At 38.9% G+C, this 8,265-nt stretch overlaps 1 pseudogene; it reads right to left on the bottom strand.

Annotated features, from left to right (window-relative positions):
- Positions 1–217: 217 nt before the first annotated feature.
- LOC102140727 (small ribosomal subunit protein eS27-like) lies at positions 218–377 on the bottom strand (annotated as a pseudogene).
- Between the last annotated feature and the right edge of the window lie 7,888 nt (positions 378–8,265).

Genomic DNA, 8,265 nt, shown 5'->3' with positions numbered 1-8,265 from the left:
TGACATGGTGAGGGCATGGACTAATCAGAGGGCATGCTGTTTTGGCCAGTATTCATTCTGATTGGTTGATACCTGTGCTGTTTCAGTTGTTAAATATTTTGAATATCGCTCCTGGTATAATTATTCAATAAATGTTAACTCTGATTATTATTATGATTATTTTACACAAAATGTGTTTATTGAGATGGTTTCCCACTCATCTTGATTCAGAGTGCTTTTAGTGCTGTTTCCTTCTGAAGGAACATTCTTCTGTAAGCCTTGCTTTTACTCCTGCAGGCTGGCAGAGGACAGTGGGGCAGCCAACACGCAAAACTACCATTTGTGCATGGCTAAAGACCCGTAGTGATTTTATAGCATCCTAGGCATTTCGCATCCATGAAGTAGGAATTGAGGCTCTGCACCACGCATTTCTTCTTGTGTTTCCTCTTCTCTTCTGGAGAGGGATGAAGGAGATCCTTTGCAAGGGGCACGTTCTTGTGGGTAGGTCGTCACCACTGGAAAGGCAACTCTGATTATTATTATTGCTGTTCTCACGAGGAAGGGAATCAGCAATTGAGGGGAGAGGACATCCTGCACGATCTGTTCCCATATATTGTATGCTGTATTCCGGAGTTCCCCATCCTCACTCTCTCCCTGTTGCTGAGAAGAAACAGCTTCACCATAGCATACAGCATCCATGGTCATCTACCAAATGAAGTGCTTCTTCCACAGTGAAGCAGGGGAGAAGAATCCCTCACTCCTACAGCTCAATGCTTCTAAGCATACAGAATATCATTCCCAGAAAATGATTATCTATCTTCATTAGAGGGATATTTTTTTCCACCCCTTTCTTGCTTACCAGAAAAATAACGAGATGAAGAAAACAGAAGACAGAACAAGCAAGTGGGGAAGCAAAGGTGAATCTGATGGATACTCTCAGTTGTTAGAACAGAAGCAGAAGTAATGAAACAGTGTGTTTGTTCATTAAACCCTTAAGCTGCTCTGGCTTAGGGGATAAGATTATCTCCTTTATCATTAGCACCAAAAAATGTGGTTTCCAAAATACACGTCTTTTGATTCTTCCCCAAGTGGTTACCTGGGTTGTCTGATTTATTGGAGTATTGAAACCATTGCTTTTGGTACTATTTCATTCTTGGACATGCGTTCTTTGAAGTACTCCAAAAGTATACACAAGCACAGGTGACACAAAATAGGTTAAAAATGCCTAAGATGCATATGAAATCTTATTTTTCCTCTGGATACTAAAAAGCATCATTTAATTTTTTCTCTGTGAGGTTGGGAGTGATAGATACACCCATGTCCATTTCACATAGAAGGGCAAGGCATCAAAGTAACTTTGCTGTAGGAGGATTTTTAAGTTATTGGTGTCAAAGTTTCTATTTGAACTGTATATTTCACTATTACAGTTGAATTTATTATCTTTGCCATGAAACTAAGCTAAAAGTGACCACTGGCAGTCTATTAACAGAAACCTTTTTGTCTTAACAAATAAAGAGGGTAGGCAGGGTGCGGTGACTCACGCCTGTAATCCCAGCACTTTGGGAGGCCGAGGTCAGTGGATCACGAGGTCAGGAGTTCAAGACCAGCCTGACCAAGATGGTAAAACCCCGTCTCTACTAAAAAAAAAAAAAAAAACTACAAAAATTAGCCAGGCACGGTGACAGGTGCCTATAATCACAGCTACTCAGCAGGCTGAGGCAGGAGAATCGCTTGAACCTGGGTGGCAGAGATTGCAGTGAGCCAAGATTGGGCCACTACACTCCAGCCTGGGTGACAGAGTGAGACTCTGTCTCAAGCAAACAAACAAACAAACAAAATACAAATACAGAGGGTAAATCAGGTTTCAAGGCAGATGTGAACCGTGGTGGACAGACTCTAGAGGGGCCCCATGTTCGTTCCCTGAACAATCCTCTCTCCTTCCGTGTAGGAGAAACCTACTACTCGCTTCTAATCAGTAGGCTGTGACAAGGTTGATGGCAGGTCTCTCGTGTGATTATGTTATGACGTACATATGGCTCATCTTGCTAGCATACATCAGAGACAGACTCTCTATTGCTGGCTGTAGTAGCTGTCACGATGTGAGAGGGCCTGTGGAGAGGGCCACGAGGCAAGGAACTGTGGGGGCCTTCAGGAGCTGACATCAGCCCCTGGCTGACAGTCAGCAAGGAAATGGGATCTCAGTCCTACAAATGAATTCTCCTAACACCCCGAGGGAGCTTGGAAGTGGATCTTCTCCCGTTTGAGCCTCTATTGAGGCTGCAACCCTGGCTGACACCTGGATTACAGTGTGGTGAAGACCCTGAAAAACAGAACCCAGCTAAGCTGTGGCTCTGACTTACAGGAACTGTGGGATTATAAATGTGTGTTGTTTTAAAGCACTAAATTTATGGTAATTTATTACACAACAACAGAACATTTTTCCATAAACTTCCATTAGTCAGCAAACATCAGATTATCTGCTCTGTGCTTAGTGCTGTGACAAAATGGTATGGTGGGTTTGAATTTCCCTGAATTTCTCATATGAACAGACAGAGCAGTTAGGCTATCAAAATCAATCACCTGTAGCAACACCTACAATAAAACTGCATAGCAAGGTATTCTCACCACTCCTAGACACTAGTGGGCGAGGACAAACTACCCAAAGCTGCAAGACCCATGTGGGATAAGAAACTGGGATGAAACAGAGGGAAGGTGACTGGGTTTCTGACAGTCATGAGAAAAGGAAAGTGCTAAGTCACCAATGGACACTCACCAGAAAGCATGGTAGTTCAATCTGAAAATAGCCACTACACTGGCATGGGGTTCTACAAGATCCAATTTGAGTGTGCATGCAAGGAGATGGCAAAGCAATCGGCTCTGACAGTGCTGGAGTCACCAGGGCCCTGAACACTCTTGAACTGGCAAACAGGAGCTCCCTTCCAAGACAAAACTCTGCAGTGAGGAGAAAATGCTGGATGTAATCCAAGCTGAGCAGGGCCAGGACAGTGGGGCATGGGACAAAAAGGTTCGGATACAAGTAGGGAAGAAAGCAATCCAGATATGATCAGGTCGCAGAAAATTTAAAGTCTCACATACACACACAGAGTTGTTTTTGTTTGCTTGTTTGTTTTGGGGGTGGGAGACAGAGTCTTACAGTTGCTCAGGCTGGAGTGCAGTGGTGTGATCTCGGCTCACTGCAACCCTCGCCTCCCAGGTTCAAGTGATTCTCCTGCCTCAGCCTCCCGAGTAATTGGGACGACAGGCTCATGCCACCACCTCCGGCTAATTTTTGTATTTTTAGTAGAGACAGGATTTTACCATGTTGGCCAGGCTGGTCTCAAACTCCTGGACTCAAGTCATCCTCCCACCTCAGCCTCCCTAAGTGCTGGGATTACAGGTGTGAGCCACTGTGCTAGGCCTGTTTGTTTTTTCAATACTTTGTGAAAACAGTAGAAGAGCTCTAGAGCCCTGAAGGTAGAAAACCTATACTGTCACTCCTCCATTCTAAACACAAAGGAACATTTATTTCACTTAAAAAGTTATAAACAGAAACAAACCATGGTGGAATCTTACACAAAATTATTAAAAGAAAAAGGAGGCCAGGTGTGGGGGCTCAAGCCTGTAATCCCGGCACTTTGGGAGGCTGACGTGGGTGGATCACCTGAGGAAGAGGAGTTCAAGACCAGTCTGACCAACATGGTGAAACCCCGTCTCTACTAAAAATACAAAATTAGCCAGGCATGGTGGTGCATGCCTATAATCCCAGCTACTTGGAAGGCTGAGGCAGGAAAATTGCTTGAATCCAGGACGCGGAGGTTGCAGTGAGCTGAGATTGCGCCATTGCACTCCAGCCTGGGCAACAAGAGCGAGACTGTATCTCAAAAAAAAAAAAAAAAAAAAAAAAAAAAAAAAAAAGAAAAGAAAAGGAAAAAGAACCGGGTGTAGTAGCTCCCACCTGTAATCCCAGCTACTCAGGAGGATCGCTTGAGCTCAGGAGGTCAAGGTTGAAGTGAGCTAAGGTTATGCCACTGCACTCCATTGCACTGGGTGACAGAGCAAGACCTCATCACCCAACACCAAAAAAGAGAGAGATATACATAGACAGAGACAAAACCCCATTAAAAAGTAGGGTTAGGTCAAATAAAAATGAGACAGTCTGATGATTACAAATTAACTTTTTTCTATTCCCTGTAACTCCCAGAAAAATGCTGGCACATTATTAAACAAATTAACAAATTAGTTCAATGTGTTAAAAAAAAGTGAGCAAAAGCCTTAAACAGATATTTCACACACACAGACACAAACATAAATATATAGCCAAATAGCATATGACAAATTGTTTATAAGGAAAATGTAAATTAAAACCACAATGAGATTTCACTTTCTGCTGGCTACAATGGCTAAAATAAAAAATTCTTGCAATACCAAATATTGGCAGGGATGTGGTGTAACTGGAGCACTCATACATTTTTATTAGAAGTGTTAAATAGCACAACTACTTTGGAAAACAATGTGGCCTTTTCTTATAAACTTAAGCATGTACTACCCTTACCATATGATCTAGCTGTTCTATTTCTAGGTATTTATTCAAGAGAAACAAAAGATATGCTCAAGAATAGACCTGTATGCATATAGTTACAGTTTTATTCATAATGGTTCCAAATTGGAAACAAATCAAATATATCCATTAACAGATAAATAGATAAGCAAATTACAGTATATTTACACAATGGAGCATTACTCATCAACAAAAATGATTGTATTATTGATACAGGCAACATTATGGACACATCTCCAAAACATGCTAAATAAAAGAAGTCAGACACCAAACAGTACACACTGCATGGTTGCATTTATATAAATTTCTGTAGCTAAAACCAACGTATAGTGATCAGTAACTGCCTGATAGAAGAGATTTACAAAGGGACATAAAGATATTTTCTGAAGTGATGGAAATTTTCTATATCTTTATTGGGGTGCTGCTTGGATGGGTTTATACTTTGTCAAGTCTTGACCTGTATGCTTAAAATGTGTGAATTTTATTGTATATGAATTATACCTCAAGAAATTTCTATAAAATAAGTTTATATTTTTTGTTCTGTCCACTGAAAAGGCCTAGCAATAGTAACCAATTATTGCCGATGGGTAGGCCTAGCACTCAGATTATGACTCCTTGGAGAAATGGCTAATTCCAACTGGAATCACTGTACATTTCCATATAAAAATGAGCCTACCACACTTTGTCATGCCATAAAGCATGACTCTAAAGACTACTAGGGTCATGTTAAAGAGACTTAGATGCCATACTTAGTAGGCTCCCACTGGTCACAAAGATGAAACAGATTGAACATCAATAATGACTTAGAATTCTCAGATAGGTTTAAATCTGTAAGTTTACTAAAAGAAACCCATCAAATTAACATTGAATATCTTTGAAGAATGCTAGGAAACAACTTCATTACTTTTTAAACTGACAAATGAAGAATAAACTGTTTATCTTGCCTCCACTATGCAAAAAATAACCGAATAGTTGATATGGGAAATTTTCCTTTATAGAGAAATCCCAGCTAATAAATAAAGAATGAGTGATAGAGTTAGAATATCACCATTTGAATTACTGGATCTAGGCAATGATCACTAGGGGTTGATAACATCACCAAAAAGGAGGCAACCAGACATTACGCACTTTCCAGGAAAAATACACAGCACCACCTATGGTGTTATCTTGCCAAAAAAAAAATAATTGAGGCTAAATCTGATCAAGCCTCCTGATCTGACTACACATTTACAGGAAATATGAGACACAGAGAAACGTGTTAAATGGTACCACAGGGGTGCAGCAAGCAAGATACAGACTGTAGGAAATGCTTGCTATCAAATGATTCAAGTGACTTCAACAAAAAATTTGCAAAGAGAGAAGAAAGAAAGAGATGGAAGAGAGATAGGTAGTTTAAAAGAAATGAGACCAAACAATCACGATGCATAGACATTATCCTGATGTGGAATGAAATAAAGAAAATATGAAAACAATATGTAAAAAATTAAAACACTGCTTATATGATTATAGTAAGGAATTATTATTAATTTTTTAGGTTTGAAAGTGGTGAGATTTTTTTGAGATATTAATAGAGTCTGGGATTTGCCTTAGAATTATAAAGGTGTAGGGACTGAGTGGGGATATACGTGAAATAACACTGGACATCTGCTGATTATTGTTGAAGCTGGGTTATGGGTACATTTGGCTCATTAAGCTAGGGTCTGTGTTTTTGTGTATGTTTTAAAATTTTATCATAAAAAGTGGAAAATAAAAGCAATCTATCTGAGGAAGAGAAAAGACCGATATATCTGAAATAATTACCAAATTGTGACAAAAAGTTAAATGGTAGGACACACTGATAGGTTCAAATAAGAAGCAAAATCTTATTCTCTAAATTATCTTTCAGAAAAGGAGTAAGTGGACTTAAATGCTAGTCCTTATAAGTCTTTCTCATTATGGACTCTTGTCTCAGTGACTTCATTTTGAACAACAAATTATTGATGGAGAATAACATATTAACCTGAAACCACCTCAGTCAATACTAGCTTGACATATTTATAGATATCAAGTGATAAAGTTGTTTCAAAAAGGAATGCAGAGATTTAACAGAGTTATAATAATTATTCCAGTGGTTATAGCCTCTCAGTTAAAGATGTTGGCTGTATATAAAGAAGATAGTTTAAAGCAAGATTTTTTTTAAAGCAATTCAGTAATTATATTGAGGAAATCATGAATATAAGCAAATAGTCCTAATATGTGAATAGCTACTTGTAGTTTGGGATAAATTTTCTAGCAATAGCCCAATACAGGATTTCAAAAAGGAAATCCTACTTATCTGGAAGTAAAGAACTTAGCTGGAAGTGAAGATTATATCATCTGAACACCACATTTAATGACTCAGAATGTGGCCTTAGTGATGACTAAGAAATTAAGTTGCAACTAGGAGTTTTATTTAAACTGTCTCATGGAATGTGATGTAAGAACAAAAAGCAGTATTTCTAAATCAAGACATGATTTTATATCAATTGCTATTTTGAAAGCGTTTGTGCATTTAAATTAATACATTCGAGTTAATTTAAATTGAAATAGACATTTGCCTATTTCATCAATATGACTAAAAGTTTATAAAGTTAAGTTGACCAAATCTCTTTTTCTTTTGGTGGAGGTGATTTCTCATAGAGAAATGGGCGATGGCTTCCCACCTGTGTTTGTCTGTATTCTGGCATGTACGGTAAATTAAAAATGCTGTAAGAGGTTAGAAAATAGAGGGATCCATTTGGTGGCTGTAGTTAGGGAAGACCTTATAAAAGGCGGGATTAAAATGGGTAGAGTTTGTATTAGTAGGGTAGAAAGCTTTCCAAATGTGAAAAAGAAATGAATAAACACACATTAACAAAAAAGAGCTTGACTTGGGTTTCTCCCCCAAACAATAGTTGGAGAAGAACCAGCTAGATTAGCAGGAAGACCCAACCAGGAAAATTAGACATAGGCTATACATATGGGGTGAGGCCAGGTTGTGGAAGACCTTGAGAGAATGACCCTCTCTGATTATAGCCAGGGTTGCATTATGACTTTCACATGCCCTAGATGCCCCAGGCATTTTTACCTTCATGGGTCAGTTTCTTCCTTCCAAAATAATTTAAAATTATACTTTCTGACTATATCAGTATAAAATGAATATAACCTAGGTGGCTTTTATTATCATATTCATATTATTATATTTATTTTTTCTTCCAATTTTAAAAGAAATTAAAATTAAAATGTTTTTATTGGTTTCTAAAGCTATCGTGAGTTTTAGGCGCTGTGCCTGATGTGCCTAGTGAGAACTCAGCTCTAATCAGGGTTTGATCATTTGTGTCTTAGATATGTTACTTTATGGTTAAGGAGTCACTATGACCATTTTATATATGTGGACAAAGCCTTTTTTTTTTTTGGTATATGGAGAGATAGATCTCATCTGGATCACAAGATGCTTTTCTCTGGGCAAAGGTGGGCCAGGAAGAATGAGATCACTTGCTGGTCTGCCATTTGGCCTTGATCGTAAATACCCTCCAACTGCAAAGCAGAACTTAGTGGGAGAACGTAGGGTGTCTAGAGGACTGACATCTGGGTCTCATTGTTGTGGAAACAGTTTCCAGGGCGTTAGAAAGAAAATGATGCCAATCATAATGGAAGCTGGAGTTAAAAAGGAAAGTCAGACCACGTCCTGAGAAAATGATACTAGGCTTTGGGGCTGGAGTGTACTGCCT

The sequence above is a fragment of the Macaca fascicularis genome, chromosome 2 (genome assembly GCF_037993035.2).
Source record: "Macaca fascicularis isolate 582-1 chromosome 2, T2T-MFA8v1.1".
In the NCBI taxonomy this organism is placed as follows: Eukaryota; Metazoa; Chordata; class Mammalia; order Primates; family Cercopithecidae; genus Macaca; species Macaca fascicularis.
The sequence above is the reverse complement of the archived record's forward strand: the minus strand, read 5'-3'. Positions and strand labels throughout refer to the sequence as shown.